This window comes from Cibotium barometz, chromosome 39 (genome assembly GCF_041138505.1).
Source record: "Cibotium barometz isolate CiBa-2024 chromosome 39, ASM4113850v1, whole genome shotgun sequence".
In the NCBI taxonomy this organism is placed as follows: Eukaryota; Viridiplantae; Streptophyta; class Polypodiopsida; order Cyatheales; family Cibotiaceae; genus Cibotium; species Cibotium barometz.
In genome coordinates this window covers 45,717,796-45,735,758 of record NC_141084.1, presented here as the reverse complement: position 1 = coordinate 45,735,758, position 17,963 = coordinate 45,717,796, and positions in this window count along the sequence as shown.

The following is a 17,963-nucleotide window of genomic DNA, read 5'->3' as shown; positions in this document are numbered from 1 at the left end:
TTTTCTCAGACGTAGGAGGAATTCGAGGGTAGCTCATTCAGGGGGGCGGAAGAGGTGGTGGCAGAGGCCTAGGTCATGGTGCCACGCCACGCATTAAAACTTGTCTGTTTTTCCTAGAGGAGGACCATTGGTGGTAAGAATGTTCGGAGGCAGCAACATATGATGCCCAGAAGGCAAAAAAGCAATCAAAGTCGGCTAGAAAGGTGTCAAACGAGCGTCAGTATGGTGGAGTCGGTCACATTAGAAATCCATATTATTAACTAGATCTAGTGCCAAGGTGAAGGCACAAGATATAGTGGACAAGGATCCTATCGACTTGCCACAACAGGAGGCGGTACGGCATGAATTGTCCACTTGGGTTTCCAACCAGTCGTCGCCAGTCTATTCTAAAGTGGGGCGCAGTGCGGATCCTATATCTACGACATCAGAGAAAACAATACCAGTGGCCAGAATACCATATCGAGAAGGAACATGCGAGAAAACATTAGCCAACATCGTGGATTACGTAGTAGTGAGACTCTCAAGGTAACGAGTCCGCATGCAAACAGTGACTAGGGACAAGAAAGAGGAATCGCAGACAGTAAATTTGGGTGAGCCGTCGGAAGACAAACCGGTGAAGATTAGTGCTGTTCTTCCGGTGGAGTTTCAGGAAGATTTGATTCACCTGTTGTGGGAATGATGCGGTACCTCTATTAGGCAGGAGAGATACATAATGAATCCACAAGTGGCCAAATAGGTTAAGGAAGAATTGGATAGATTGCTGCGAGTGGGATTTATTTCTACGGTGGATAAAGCAGAACGGATATCCCCAATTGTTATAGTACCCAAGAAGAACAAGAAAATGTGGATTTGTGTGGACTACCGCAAGCTGAATGCGGCCACTATTCCGTATCCCTTTCCCTTGTCGTATATTGATAGTATCTTGGATGATGTAGCTAGCCACGACATTTACTTTTTCCTAGATGGGTTCAGCCAGTATAACCAAGTGTGGATGGCACTAGAGGATCAGGCTAAAACTGAATTTCTTTGGGGAGTGTTCATTTGTACCATTATGTGGTTTGGACTCCGGAATGCTCCATCCACCTTTCTGCGGGACATGTAGGAAATTTTTGGAGATTACTTATTGGAGTTTATGCAGGTATTCTTGGATGACTTCAGTGTTTTTAGTGAATTCTATAAGCATTTGATGCATTTGCGGTTATGTTTGTTGAAATGCCAAGAGGCTAGGTTGAGCCTCAACCCATTGAAGAGTGTGTTTGTGGTAAAACGTGGCATGTTACTGGGTCATATCATCTCTAAGGATAGCATTGCGGTGGATCCCAATAAGGTGGCAGCTATTATGCAGGCACGTGCACCACGCAACCCAGGGGAACACCCAGGGAAAGTAAGCCAATTTTTGGGGCAAATCAGGTGGCATGGAATACATCTCCGGTTGTTGGCCCATATTGAGGTACCGCTAAATTTGATGACCCATATTCCAAAGTTTCAGCTCCATTATTGGACCCCTGACTTGCGATATAGAATATTGCAGATTGCGGTTATTACTGTCAAGGGCTCTAGTGCTGATGCCCCCGGATTGGGAGCAGGAATTTCATGTTTTTGTGGATGCCTCAGATATCGCAACAATAGGCAGTGTTTTGATGCAAAAGAATGTGGATGGGTGGTTCCGGCATGTGTTCTATTCCAGTCGTCGTTGGCTATCCAATGCCGAAAAGAATTATTCCGTTAGAACGGGAGTGTCTTGGGATGACTTATTGTGTGAAGAAATTTCAGCATTATTTACTGGGACGTCCGTTCATTTTTCATGTGGATCATTCTGCATTGCTGTACCTGGTGAAGCAACAGAATTTGACGGGCAGATTAGCACGATGGGTGCTGTTGTTACAGGAATTTGAATATACTGTGGTGATCGACCAGGCAGTCAGCATGTTATAGCCGATTATTTGTCTAGACTGGATAATGGAGAATTGCCAGTAGGGATGGAAGATGAATTTCTTGATGCACACTTATTTGCGGTCCAATCAGAGAGGCGGAGGATATAGGTGTGCAGATTTCCTGGACATGGTATGATGCGATGCTGCATTTTCTGGTTTCTAGGGAGATGCCATCTCATCTATCGATAGATCAACAGAAAAGTTTGGCACTTCCGAGCCAAAATTTTGAAGTAGTATTGGGACAATTATACCATAGGAATCTGATTGGTGTCTTGCAGCAGTGTGTATTGCCAAGGGAGCAGGAGCGGTGCTAGGTGAAGCCCATGCGGGGGTAGTTGGTGAACATTTTGCGGGCCCAATTACTGCTAAGAAAGTATTGCAAGCTGGATTGTGGTGGCCGTCTGTACATGCAGATGCATAGAAGTTTTTCAGGAATTGTGATGCCTATCTAAGATTAGGGTAGCTAACAGCCAAGGACCAGATGCCGCTACAACTAGTATTATCGTTGGAGCCTTTTCAAAAGTGGGGATTGGATTTTGTTGCGCCAATTGAGCCAACAGCACAAAGGACAGGGAACAGGTATATTTTGATAGCCATGGAATATTGCACCAAATGGGTTGAATCTTGGGCATTGTGAGATAATACCGCAGCGTCCGCAGCCAAGTGTTTGTATAAGGATGTGCTGACGCAGTAACGACTGTCCGGTTGAGCTTGTCAGTGATGACAAAGGCACACATTTTGTCAATAAGGTGGTATGAAGGATGATGTCATTTTTTATGGTAATTCACAAGAAATCTTCTCCATATCATTCATAGGCGAATGGGCTGGCACAATCTACTAATAAGACATTGGGGAAAATGTTGACCAAACTAGTAGCTACTCATAGGAAGGATTGGGAGATAGTAAGCTCCCAGCTGCATTATGGGCATATCGGACCGCATTCAAGGTAGCCACAGGATTGACACCGTTCAACTTAGCATTTGGAATGGAAGCAGTCACACTATTAGAGTATGTGGTTCCGATTCTTTGGATTGCGGTCGAAGATCGCTTACTTCCAGAAGAATCTCTACAGTTTTGATTGGTAGATTTGGAAAATCTAGAAGAAGACCGGTTGTGGAGTTTTTATTTGTTGACATAATTACAGAACCACAAGAAAGCTCAGGTGGACCGGTTGTCCATGAAACGTATTTTTGAAACAGGGCAAGCAGTATTGGTCTTCAATAATCAGAGGGGCAAGCTACCAAGAAAGTTAAAGTTTCGCTGGGCAGGACCGTTCTGGATTTATCGCAATATCTAAGGCAATGCTTTTCAGTTGACGGATATGCAAGGTCAACTACTACCGCATACAGTTAATGGGTTCTAGTTGCGGCCCTATCATGCAAAAGATTTACGGTGTTCGTTTCCCATTACTGAAGAAGTAGTTGGGTGGCTTTTGAGATGCCAGGTTATCTCGCGAGTGCCCGGTTCAAGAACAATTATTAGGCATTCAATTTGGGTTTAATACTCGCAGTAGCGAACCTGCCAGAGTAGACCCCTCAGCAGCGCATCCATATTGCAATGGTTGCAGGATTGGCAGGAGAGCGGCAAGATCCGTCGGGTTTGAATGTCAAGACCTCGCAGCAGACAGCAAGAAGACCGAGAAGCTGGTGTGACTGCAACGTCTATACAGGATTCTATAAATTTACTTTCTGAAGACGAAGATTGATACTGAAGACTGTACTGTGGGTTCCCGAGTCCACCGTGCATGCCAAGTGTAATGGGCGGCTAGCGGTCTGTACAAATTAACGAAGAGTCACAACCAGTCATAATGGGATGTCAAGCGGTGCTTGTAAGCCTACTATAAATTGTATCAAATACATCAATAAATCAGCGAGAAGTTATCTGATCTGTGCAATCTTTGTGTTCATAGCATATTTTATTCTTGAAGATTATTCTTTCTCAAATTGCACAGTAGTTAAGCTTATGTTTAACACCGTTTATCCGCATTAATGTTATCATTAATTATGACGGATAACACATAAGGACTTCAAGGATTGGTGAAGCTAATCCCAAAGCAAATCACTTGCAATAGATTTGGCCACTGGAGACCTATTACCTTGTGCTTACAATGATCTACAAAATATTGGCTAAAGTGATTGCTCTTAGAATAACTCCTGTCCAACAGGAAGTAATATCCAAAAAACAATATGGCTTTATTAAGGGCAAGTCCATTTATGACAACATATTTGTTGCTTTGCTAGGTAGAGATGTGGCTATGAATACTCAACAAAAATGCATTATGCTTCAATTGGATTTGGAAAAAGCCTATGATAGGGTGCATTGGTCTTTTGTAGCAAGAATTATGTAAAAACTTAGTTTTGGGACCAAAATGGCAACTTGTATTTACACTTTATCTTGGGGTGGTGTTTCTAATGTGTTGTTGAATGGAAGGATTGTAGGAGGGTTTGTGTTAGATTATCGTAACACCACTACGGGCGTTACCACAAGAGGGGACGACCCATGGCTCACCACCCAGCCATAGAGGAAGAATGAGGATTGCCCCTCATCCCCCAGGCTATATAGTGTGTGGCCTGTCGTCCACACTAGCCTGGCCGCCCATGACTCTGCATGGGCGTCCTCTCCTACTAAACCCCGGATGGCCACGTCCTTGGCCATCCAGTCTACCACTGTCGGTCACAGGCATTACAGCCTACGTGACATTACCCCCCCTTAAAAACAAACTGGGGAAACCTCTTGGAAATTGCACTACGGCGTTCCCAGGTAGCTACCTCCTCATCCCTGTCTGTCCATTTAACAAGTACCTCCTGGTACACTTTATGTCGGATTTGTCTGTCACGATACTCTAGAATCTTTTCAGGTTCATGTGGTATCTTTGGTGGCTCTATCAAGTCCACCAAAATCTCTAGAGAAACTGCGTTCTCTAACCCGTGAACTGATTTCTTCACTTTACTGACATGGAAGACAGGATGGACTTGAGAACTCTCCGGTAACTCAAGTTTATATGCTACGTCCCCAATCTTCTTAAGGATTTTAAAAGGACCACAATATCTTGGAGAAAGTTTATCACACTTTCCCATTTTCATGGTTTCTGACTGCGCAGGAACCTTAAGGAATACAAAGTCACCTTCTGCAAAGGTCACCTTTCTATGTCCTTTATCCGCATAAGTTTTAGCGGCACGATCCTGAGCACTACGAATGCTCTCACGTGTGGCTCTAAGCATATCATGCATATCTTCAAAGAAATCCTTGGACGGATTGAATCTTCTCCTTTTCTAGGCCTACAGACATCGGAGATCTCGGCTGGAATCCATACATTAACATGAATGGTGTAAATCCTGTCGGCTGAGTGTTTGGAGCTGTTTTATAGGCAAACTCCAATAAGGGCAAGTACTTTTCCCAATTAGATTGCTTCTTACTAACATAAGAATGCAACCTATCCTCTAGAATTTGGTTAACTCTTTCAGTTTGACCATCAGACTCCGGATGATCTGCCGTACTCACACTCAGAGTAGTATCCAACTTTTTGAAGACTTCCCTCCAAAAATGACTATTGAACTTTCTATCTCTATCCGCCGACACTATATCTGCGGGCAGGCCATATAGCTTGTAGAGATGTTCAATAAAGAGTTTTGCCAACGCTGGCGTTTTAACAGTTTTCTTCGTGGCGATAAACTTTGCCATTTTAGTTAACCTGTCCACTACTACCCACACTGAGTCATTCCCTCGACTCGTCTTGGGTAAACCGGTAATGAAATCCATGGAAATGCTTTCCCATTTCCCTTGAGGAATCTCCAGCGGATGGAGTAGTCCTCCAACCTTAAGACGTTCATGTTTATTGACCTGGCACTTATTGCATTTCAGCACATAAGTCTGGACGTCCTTAAACAAACTAGGCCAATAAAGCTGTCTTTTTACTAGTGCATAGGTCTTCTGAATCCCGGGATGACCCGCACTTGGACTATGATGACTTTCTTTAAGAATTTGGGCCCGAAAGTCACCAATAGTTGGTACCCTTGTAGAGTAAGTACCCGTCGTCAATGGAGTAATTAGCATATTTCTCTCCCCGACGAAGTTTATCACTCCCCTTTGAAGCCGTGGTAGTCAAAGGTGACGAAGGGCCTACGTCAGAGCTCTCCGGCTCCAAACTATACCTAGAAGACATGGTTAGTCTTTCCGGACTAACTCTCGCTTCCCTTCCCATTGCACCTTCGGCTAGTCTCTCTGAACTAGCAATACGTGCCAACGAGGGAGGTGGTCGCGTCTGTGAAGAAGTGCGTACGCGTAAAGCGTGCCAGACCTCTATAAAAGATGGATCGTGCTCACATAAACCACGTAGTGACTCCAAGAAATCATTCTTGAAGGCTGTGAAACTTAGTTCATTAATCTGTGGCATGTGAAGGTCAAACTCCTGTAGAATCTCCACCCACCGAGCTTTTCTACCCTTCAGTTCACTTTGACTTGAAAGCCATTTCAGACTTTCATGGTCCGTTTGGACCTCAAAAGTAGAACCATGTAAATAGTGTCTCCACTTTTTCAGTGCATGAACTATCGCTAGTAACTCTCGCTCGTAAGCCGAGTAGTTACGCTGCGCATGATCTAACTTTTTACTCTCAAATGCAATTGGGCGTCCCCTTTGCATAAGTACGGCCCCAATGGCCTCATTACTAGCGTCTGTTTCCAAGACAAACGACTCATTTGGATTGACAATAGTCAAAACAGGTGCAGCTGCTCTACGGTCACCTTGAGCTTATCAAAGCTGTTCTGTTGGGCTTCCCCCCAACTAATGTTTTTAGTTTTTGACCATAATCGATCAGTCAACGAGACTGGGATCTTCGCGTAGTCCTTCACATACTGTCGGTAGAATCCTGACATGCCAAGAAAAATCTGTAGTCCCTCAAGATTCTTCGACGCGCTGGCTATTTAAGAATAGCCTCTACTTTTTCTGGCTCCATCCACGTACCATCGGCGGATATAATATGGCCAAGGTAGTGAATTTCTATTTCAAAAAATTCACATTTGCTCTTCTTTGCAAATAGTTTGTGCTCTCGCAACAACTCGAACACTAGACGCAAATGCTCTATGTGTTCTTTCTGTGTCTTACTGTACACAAGAATATCATCTAGGAAAGCTACTATGAATTTTCCCAGATATGGATGTAAAATACTATCCATCAGCGTCATAAACGTCACTGGAGCATTGGTTAGCCCAAATTGCATAACCAAGAACTCAAAATACCCGAAATGGGTCCTAAATGATGCTGTCTTTGCAACATCTTCGGCTTTAATTTTAACATGATGATACCCTGATCTCAGCTCTACTTTTGTGAAGTATCTCGATCCATAGAGTTGATCAAACAACTCATCCATGCGTGGCATCAGATACTTGTTCTTAATCGTTATCTAATTTAAGAGCCCTATAGTCTATGCACATCCGCATAGATCCGTCTTTCTTCTTTACCAGAAGAATAGGTGCCACGGACTTGAACTAGGCCAAATGAAGCCTTTGTTCAAATATTCCGTCAATTATTTTTCCACCTCCTGTGCCTCAGAGTGGCTTAATCTATAAGCAGGTTTGCTTATAGGTTTTGATCCTGGCATAACTTCGATGCCATGGTCTACTTCTCTAGATGGTGGTAAACCATCTGGCAAGTCATCAGGAAAAACATCCTGAAACTCCTCTAATAAATTCATTAAAGTATCTACGTACTTTTTCTTTAATGTCTCTTTCACCTTGGATTTTTCCTTGTTTGAATCACATGTATGCCAAACAAGGTTTTCAAACAGTGGGTCTCGTCCAAGGCTATTTTGTTTTCCTTGTTTGTCTACGCAAACATCATTTACAGTTTCATCTACAGAAACAGAATTTAAAAGAGGGTAACAAGCATATACCTCTGCTATCTGGTCTTTGCGGACCGCTGTACAGAGGTCCATGGAGGAAATAAGTGGTGTGGCGGGGATAGTACGGTCGCCCTGCAGGGTAATGACTCTACCTCCATGCTCAAAACATAGCGTATTATGTAGGTAATTCCGAGCTAGACTAGGACCCAAGCCATACAGCCACTCCCTGCCTAGATATACATCTGCTCTGGCTAAGTGCATGACCTGAAAGTCAAGCGGAGCCTCGTAGTCCTGCATAGATAATGGGACCCCCAATACTATGGTATTCCATACCGTTTTGTCATATCCGTTGGCTAGGCCAACAATATACTCATGATCACTAACCCCAACTTCTTGACTAACGAATAGTTTAAGAAGTTGTGGCTAGCTCCATCATCAATAAAAACTGTGACTCTATGGCCACCTATGGTGCCATACATGTGTACCATGTCATGTGGACCTACAGTAGGCTGCCACATCGCTGGTGTCACTGAACAAGCGTGATGCTCATCACAATGACACACTGTCACCTCTCTGAACTCTGCGGAGCTGAGAGGGAGTCTTTGCACTGTATGCAACTGCCTAGAGGATTTACCATCTTTTTTGGGCTCGTTGCCACTCGTGCTGGCTTTAGGCTTTGGACACTCAGCCTTCGTGTGTCCTACATCATTGCAGCAATTGTCCTTTCACGCTTTAATATGCTGCTCTTTCTTTTGGATTTCGCTGTCTCTTTTCTTCTTGTGGATGGTCGTGGTTTTTTAGACCAATGACCATCGTGTCCTTCCTGGTCCATCCTATCCCCTTGCTTATCACTACGGAACCCTTTTCGTTTAAGACCTGACCTCCTCTTCTCATCACTACCCTTGGCCCTGCTCGAACCACCACGCGCACTACGGCGCTTGATGTCATCAAATATCTGCGCATACTTAATTGCCTCTGCTAAGTCTTTAGGCTGTAAGGGCTCTACGTACTCAAGGTAATCATCTTTGACGCCTCTTTTAAAGCCTCGCAATGTGTGGAATGCATCGATCCCCTTTAGCTTGAGTACTATCTCCCTATAGTCTGAGATGTACTGAGTCAGGGATTTGTTCTCCATCGAGCACTTGTCCCATAACTCCCACCTTCTCTCCGCCTCATTAATAGGCAAAAACTCTTTTCGAAACATCGTTTCAAACTCCGTCCAAGTAGCAGGACGAGTTGTCAAACTCATCCACCACTTGTACGCTTTGCCGGTTAATGAGAGGCTAGCCTCTACTACGGGTTGTATCCGACTAGGCTGCTGTCTCGCAGTGCGTGCAAGTCTGACCACTTCGCTAGAAACATGTTGACCGAGTCCTTGTTTCTCTCCTTCTCCTCGCCACCAAAACTAGGCAGCTTTGCCGGTTAATGAGAGGCTAGCCTCTACGGGTTGTATCCGACTAGGCTGTGCTGTCTCGCAGTGCGTGCAAGTCTGACCACTTCGCTAGAAACATGTTGACCGAGTCCTTGTTTCTCTCCTTCTCCTCGCCACCAAAACTAGGCAGCTTCAAGTCTTTCAATAACGACGAAGCTGTCTCTACGGACGGCCCCGCAGGCGCATCCGCCGCCTGTACTCCTACAACCGTTGGCGAGGCTACGCTCACCCGTGTCGCAGGAGTTCATCTATCATGAGGAGTCGGAGTACTAGCCGAGGCGGCTGTCAGTGCATCTAACTGTGTGGAGATGCTCTGTAGCATCGTGACTAAATCAGCCTAGACTTTACCCATATTGTTCAGTTTTGCATTAAGATATTTAAAAAGTCCAGTAGAGAGCTCTGTCTCTGTCAGGACATCAGTAGGGTCCAAAGGTCATAATCGTCATCGTCATATTCCAAGAGGTCCTTGTTGAACTACAGATAGAATACCTAATAGTTGCTTAGTCGGATATATGTATCTTTGCTCAGTCGGAATTCTACTCAGTCGGATTGTTGATCAGTCGGAGTTTGTTATGATCTGGTTAGTCGCATATCATCTGTTAGTGTCTTGTGACATTCTAGTTACAACCGTCTAAACTGTCTGAAGTCGCCTATTTATAGGGGCTTTGTAGTCGTCTTTTAAAGAAGAAAGCAATGTACGATTCATTTTGATCAATCAAACATGGTATTTCAGTTCTGTTCTGTTATTCTCTATCTTGTTTAGCAAATCTCTGCTTAATCCGTGTTCTCTATGGAGGAAGATGTTTGTGTTTAGCCTGATGTGGGAATTGAGGTTAGTGTTACCTAATGGGGGTGTCTTTGCTGTGTCAGAAGTAGTTAGTTGTGTTGTGTTTGAAGAACCCCAAACACATTGGCGATCCCGCTGGTCCCGTTCTGTTACGAGAAGGGAAATGAATGTCAGAGGGGGACAGAAGAGTAGGAAGGGTTTACTATACCAGGGCTCAGGCCCAAATTGGTAACACTGACCCGTTTCATTATGATGACAAGGGTGAAGATGATCAGGAACACCAAATCCCTGAAGAAATTGTTGTAGGCCAAGGGGGGGAAAGTTCAGTTGCACCAGAGAAGAGGCTAGTGGGGGGACTTCTAGGCGCCCTAATCCTGACAGGAAGGTCTGCAGGAGTTAGAAGGAGTCTTCAGTTCAACCCATTAAGGGGGGCTACCAGGCAAAGACCTAGGAAACCACCTCAGCCAAATCCGATGGCTCAACAACTACCCAACCCTAGGGTGAAAGCAGCTAAATTCAGCGGAGGATCTAAGGAGGATGCTGATTGTCATGTAGCTCAGTTTGAGACAAAATGGGAAGCAAATGGGTATACTGTGTTGTACAATGATGCAGTTAAATTGCAGCAATTTGCAGCAACTCTAGAAGGGAAGGCCATGAGTTGGTTTAGCCAATATGGGATACCACACTTCCCCACATATGATGATCTTAGAACAGCCTTTTTACAGAGATTCAGGAGGGAAAAGACTCCAACAGACATTTTAAGAAAACTCCGAGACATCAGACAGAAGAAGATGCTTGTAGAGGACTATGCTCAGAAATTCAGAATTCTGGTTGAAAGGTTACAGGGAAATGAGAGACCCACCAATGAGATGCTGGCAGGTTATTTTCTGAAAGGATTGAGAAGTGGGCTGAAAAATGCAGTAGCTAGCATTGATATTGCAGGTGGAATTAATGATTTGGTAATTGCAGCAGCTAGAGTAGAGAAAAGACTTGGAAGCGGCAAGGGCAAACACACCAGAAAGAATGATTCGGATTCAGATGACCAGCCAGAGTCAGCATCAGATTCTGAGGAGGAGGATTCAGAAGCAGGATCCGACAGTGAGGAAGAAGAGGTGAAGACAAAGAAAAAGCACAAGACCAAAGCAAAGCAATCCAAAGAGGAGGATTTGGTAAGTAAATTGAGAAAGATAGGTTATTCTGTTGCAGCACCAAAAGAAAAGACGTTCTGTGAAATTTGTGACAAGGATGGGCATAAGACAGCTTTATGTTGGTATAATCCCAAGAACAGGGGTCAGACTACACCTTATGCAGGTAGAGGCAGGGGTGAGGTTGCAGCAAACCAGGCGGCTCCAACTAGGGGCAGAGGAGGATTTCAGAGAGCAAGATCTGATAGACCACCATGGAGGGAACAGGAAAACAATGAAGGAAGACAGGCAAGAGTCATGCCTTGTGTTTATTGTTCAGCACCAGATCATTGGATAGGGCCAAATTGTGCCTTATGGGTGAAACATAGAGAAGAAAGAGGTGTCCCAGTGATTAGGTACAATCAGAATAACCAGCAGGGGCAGCAGCAACAACAGAATCAACCAGCAGCTCAAGCAAATGTAATCATGATTCAATTAGCAGATGAACAGGTACAGGTAAAGCAAGGTCCAAACATACAGGAGCAGCAAAGCAAAGAGCATACTGAGGATATTGAGGATATTGAGGTATTGGCTGTTACCAGGTCTAAACAGAAAGGACCAATTGATTGGAAGGAACAAAAAGGCATCAGGGACCAGGTACAAAGAAGAATTTTGAAGAATCAGGACAAGCAAGAAGAATCGGAGTTGGAGGATGAAGAAGAGTTAGTTCTGCATCAGTCAGAAAGCAATGTGAAGATGAAGGATGAAAGGGACAAAGATTGGTTTGAGGTACTCATAAATTCTCCCTTGCAATTGTCATTAGATCAGTTGTTAGCTTTGGTTCCAGCATTTAAGGAAAGATTGCTTAAAAGACTTCAGGATCAGCAGTCAGGAGATAATCCGACTTTGGTTCCAGCAGTTAATAGCATTGATCCAGCAGATGTTGACTTTGTGGTTCTTGTCATTAAGGTTGAGTACCAGGGCAGGGTGTTTGATGAAGTTCTTTTGGATGGAGGATCAGGGGTTAACATTCTCCCTGAAATTGTATACAAAGAAATGGGTGCAGCAAGTTTAGCCCCAGCACCATTTCAGGTGAAAATGGCAGATCAAACGAGGGTGCAACCATTGGGAATTCTGAAGCAGCAGGAAATTGAAGTTGCAGGTATGGGATTCTTGGTAAACTTTGTGGTAATCAGAATGTCAGAATCACTATCACCTTATGAAATGTTACTGGGTAGGCCTTGGTTTAGAATGGCTAAAGTTAAACAGGATTGGGGATTGAATGTGGTGGTTCTGACCAAGGGGAAAAAGAAGATTACTGTAACCATGCAGGGTAAGAGAAATATGTCTCTTAAAGAAAAGCCATTGTTTGCACAGACAATTAATCTTGCTGAAGAAATAGAAGATGATGAGGAGGAACAGTTTTTAATGGCTAATCCAACAGTGGTGCCACTATTTGATGTTGATGTAGAAAGAATATTGCAGCTTGTGGAATATCAGAATCAGGAAGAGTCTGAGTTCTTGCCAGGTCAAGAGATTGAAGGGACAGTGTTCAGACAGTTGCTGGAACAGAAAACAGAGATTGCTACCAAGGAACAGATGGAACAAGAGCAAAAGGAGGCAGGAGAGATGGCTGTAAGGATTTATGACAAGAAGTATGGCATGTCCAGTCGGGTTAAAGAAGATGATCTTAAGGAACTGAATTTGTACAGATGCAGAACCAAGGATGGTGAAAGTAAGTGTGCAGGTGGAAGGACAATTTTTGGAGGATCTTTTGCAGTTGTTACAGGACTATATAGATGTCTTTGCTTGGGAGTATTCTCAGGTGAAGGGTATAGATCCTGCATTACATCAGCATCGGATTAATTTAAGAACAGATGCAGTTCCAGTGGTGCAGCAAAGGTATAGGATGAATCCGAATTTTGCATTGCAGGTGAAGGAAGAAATAGATAAGTTGTTGGCAGTAGGGTTCATTAAACCTGTGAGCCAGGTGACATGGTTATCTCCAATAATTGTGGTGCCTACGAAAAATGGGAAGCTGAGAGTATGTGTTGATTACAGGAAACTCAATGCAGCAACCATAACAGATCCTTTTCCAATGCCATTTTGTGATGCAGTGTTAGATGCTGTAGCAGGTCATGAAATGTATAGCTTTCTGGATGGCTTTTCAGGTTACAATCAGATTAGTGTTGCTGAGGAGGATCAGCATAAAACTGCTTTCATCACTGAGTTTGGTGCATATGATTTTACTGTCATGAGTTTTGGTTTGAAAAATGGACCACCATCATTCAATTATGTGGCACATAAGGTTTTTGAGCCACACTTACAAGACTTCATGAGAGTATTTGTTGATGATTTCTCTGTTTTTGGTAAGAAGGACTTACATCTGATGCATCTGAAGTTGTGTTTGGAGAGGTGTAGGCAGTTCAGACTGGTCTTGAACCCTTACAAGAGTGTGATTGCTGTGAAGAGTGGGATTTTGTTGGGCCATGTGATCTCACAGGAAGGCATGGCAATTGATGTGAAGAAGGTTGAGGCTATTCAAACAGCAAAGTCTCCTACCAATGTGAAGGAAGTAATGAGGTTTGTGGGTCAGATCAAATGGCATGCCAGGTACCTCAGATATTTAGCCAATATTTGTGCACCATTGACACATTTAACTAAGAAGGATGTGGCTTTTGTGTGGGCTGAGCCTCAAGAGAAGGCATTTCAATTGTTGAAGAAGATGGTAGCTGTTGCACCAGTTTTGCAGTCACCAGATTGGACTCTACCTTTCCATATTTTTGTTGATGCCTCAGATGTAGCATTAGGGGCAATTCTGATGCAGGAGAGGGTGACAGGATGGTACAGGCCAGTATTTTATGCTAGTCGGATATTATCATCTGCAGAAAGGAATTATGCTGTGACTGAAAGAGAAGCTTTGGCAGCATCAAATTTTGTCATGTGGCCAGTATTTTCTGATCAAGGGACTGTGAATTCAAGTCCGATTTCCTTGAAATCAACCACCGGGCTGTGCCATGTGTTGAACTATAGATAGAATACCTAATAGTTGCTTAGTCGGATATATGTATCTTTGCTCAGTCGGAATTCTACTCAGTCGGATTGTTGATCAGTCGGAGTTTGTTATGATCTGGTTAGTCGGATATCATCTGTTATTTAGTGTCTTGTGACATTCTAGTTACAACTGTCTAAACTGTCTGAAGTCGCCTATTTATAGGGGCTTTGTAGTCGTCTTTTAAAGAAGAAAGCAATGTACGATTCATTTTGATCAATCAAACATGGTATTTCAGTTCTGTTCTGTTATTCTCTATCTTGTTTAGCAAATCTCTGCTTAATCCGTGTTCTCTATGGAGGAAGATGTTTGTGTTTAGCCTGATGTGGGAATTGAGGTTAGTGTTACCTAATGGGGGTGTCTTTGCTGTGTCAGAAGTAGTTAGTTGTGTTGTGTTTGAAGAACCCCAAACAGTCCTCCTCCTCGGTCCCCTCAAGGACGTCGGTGTTCATGTCATCTGGCTCATCGAACAGAAAGGGGTCATCTGCCTATTGTGGCCGCTGCAGGCTCGCTGGGTCCTAAGGCGGGGTCAACAGACGAGGAGGGCGCTGGCTGACGTGATCAACAAGCGCACTCCGGACCGGACAACCGGGCGTATACGGCCTGACAGTTCAAACCCGCGATCGAGGACAAGAGACTTGAAAACCCTAGAGAAGTAGAAGGCGATGGGGACACACTACGCCTAGCAGACATTTTAATTCTTGCACAAATAAAAATGCAAGAACTCCGAAATTACAAAAGAAATGCTAATAAAATGAGCATTGGTGGAGAGAGAATAGTCACCCCCCTTACGGTCGCCTACGACTCTCGTCGACTGTCGATTTGTGTTGTGCTGCGAGCCTCTACAAGCGTCGCTACTCCAGGATGCTCCGATCCGAGAGAAAGGTGCCTGCAACAATGGAGCGATTTGGTGTGTGCGACGGAGAGAGAGAGAGAGAGAGAATGCTTCCTTCCAGTTCTGGCCGCCTCACTCCACACAGTCCATTGTGGAGATAAGGATAACATTTTTTGAATGGTTGAAAACCATTGAGTGGGCTCCGGTCCCCGGTCACGCACGGACCCTGACGTAATCAAACCTGAGGCTCTGATACCAATGTTAGATTATCGTAACACCACTACGGGTGTTACTACAAGAGGGGACGGTCTCTCGCTCACCACCCAGCCATAGAGGAAGAATGAGGATTGCCCCTCATCCCCCACTAGGCTATATAGTGTGTGGCTTGCCGTCCACACTAGCTTGGCCGCCCATGACTCCGCATGGGCGTCCTCTCCCACTGAACCCCGGATGGCCACGTCCTTGGCCATCCGGTCTGCCGCCGTCGATCACAGGCGTTACAGCCTACGTGACAGTTTGAGATTAACAGATCTGTGAGACAAGGATGCCCTCTAGCTCCTCTTCTCTTTGCTATTGCCTCTCTCATCCCTTAGTGGTGTCACTTGAGAATGCTTCTAGAGAAGGGAGTATCAATGGACTAAAATTGAAATATAATGACCAAGGATGCCCTCTTGCTCCTCTTCTCTTTTCTATTGCCTCTCATCCCTTGGTGGTGTCACTTGAGAATGCTTGTAGAGAAGGGAGCATCAATGGCCCAAAATTGAAATATAATGACCAATTGATTATGTAGTGCTTTTTTGATGACTCTTTGCTCTTCCTCAGAGATGAGAATGATAATATTAGAATGAACTTAGATATTGTGCAAGAATTTGCTGATGCTTCTGGCTCCAAATGCAACATACAAAAGTCCATAATAATCAGCTTAACAAATGATAATGACTTTCATATGCAAAGGTGGGGTTGTGAGGTGGTACAGAAGGGCCATATTGTTAGACTGCTTGGGATCCCTTTTGGGGTGGGCATCACTAATAAACAAATGACTGATTGGGCTGTCAATAGATTCTTGGAAAAGCTGAGTAAATGAGAGGGCATCAGAGTTCCATTTCACAACAGAGTGGATATTTGCAATACAATTTTGAATGCATACATCATGTTCCTTTGCCTAGTAATGGAATTTGGTAAATACCATTGGCAAAAGATTATTGGACCTCTCAAAGATTTCTTATAGAGAAATGACAAAGGAACTAGAAGAGTTCCTACCTGGCTGGCTTGGGACAAGGGGTCTGTCCCCACACCAAAGGTTGCAGGGGGGATTGGCATTCTTCATATTCCCGCTCACTGCATTGCAAGGAGTGTAAGATTCCTCCTCAGCCTGAATAACAAATAAGCCTCTACTTCAATCCCTTGTAATCATTCTATGTTTCAGAATATAAGAAAATATTATTTTTCCTTGTTTGGTGAGATAAAAATTTCTAGAGAGTGGTAAGTCAATATTGGGATATTTTTGGATAAATAAATTCTACAAATATCAAAAAAATGTTTCCCTAAAACAGAAAATCAAAATAGATTTTCCAAGGTGCAATTGGAATTAATTAAAAATGATTTAGAAGACCTTAGCCTAAGGGTTAAGATTTTTTGAAAATTTTAGATTAAGGTCCAATTAAGGTTCCTATGGACCAATAAGATTAATCGAAGTGTTGGGATAAGATAAATCCAACGAATAAAAGAAAATGCCCAAAAATGAGTAAATGCCCACATAAGATGAAGAGTTGACTAAGTTCTAGATTTATTAGTTAAAAATTATGAAGTATTAATAAAAAAATGAGATATTTTGGAGTAATAATTCATTTTTGACACATTTGTAAGGAGAAGGGGGCCCTTCAAGGAGGTGCCTATTTCACATGTGTGGATGAGTTTTAAACTCAAAAATAATAGGATAGTTTTATCTCTCCTCTCTCCTGGATCAAACCAAATCAAAAAGGGAGCCAAACCGGTCCAAATCTTGTCCAAATTAAGCCAAACTGAAGCTAGAAAATTCTAGAACTCAGTTGCACTTAGTTAGTGGCCTCCCTCACCTATAAATAGACCCTCATTCTTTTGTATTCTCATTTGTGAACTAAACTATGCTAGTATTACTCTAAGATAAGCTTATTTTCTATTATCCTCTAAAAATCCTCTACAAATTGAAGAGATTGGAGCTTCTCTCTCTCTTCAATCTTCCTTGGAGTCTTCATCAACTTACCAAACCAATTGATTGGTTGGGGGCCTCTACTTTGATTAAAGAATCAAGCAATCTAGGAGGTAAAGTGTGGTTTATGGTCTTTTTTTAAAAAATCTCCAAATGTTTCTCTCTTCTCAACCCCTCTCAAGCTTGAGAAGCATTCAATTGAATGGCTTTTTAATACAATTGAAGTCCTTTAATGAATTGTAGTGATAAAACACATAAACTTCCATTTATGCTTAAATTATAATGTTTTTTTTAAGCATTTCTCTCTCTCCCCCAAAGAATGGTCATTCCTATGACCTATTCTATATTCAAATGAAGCTTCTCATGAAGCATTTCTCTAATCTAAAAGTAATTTCTATGCTTGTCAAATTGAGGCCAAATAAGCAGCTTTTTAATGCTTTTATGCTATTTAATTCATGGAAAAATTAAGAAACAAGCATATGGTGGACCCATAAGTTCAATCCCCCATTTGGTCTGCTTGATACCTCCTCAGCCAAAAAATTAAACAATAAAGGTTTAAGGTATCTAAATGACGGTTGGGATTGGGAGGTTGTGGGGTGGAAGAATTTGGATCATATTGCTTGGGAATTCTAGCTATCGGGTAAAGAGAGAGATCTGATGACCCAGGTTGTTGTTTTGATAAAAAAGGATTGGTATTCCACTACATTTGATGATTCCACATGGATCAAAGACTGGAATTGGGCCAATGATGTTAAGATTACCAATGGCAAGACC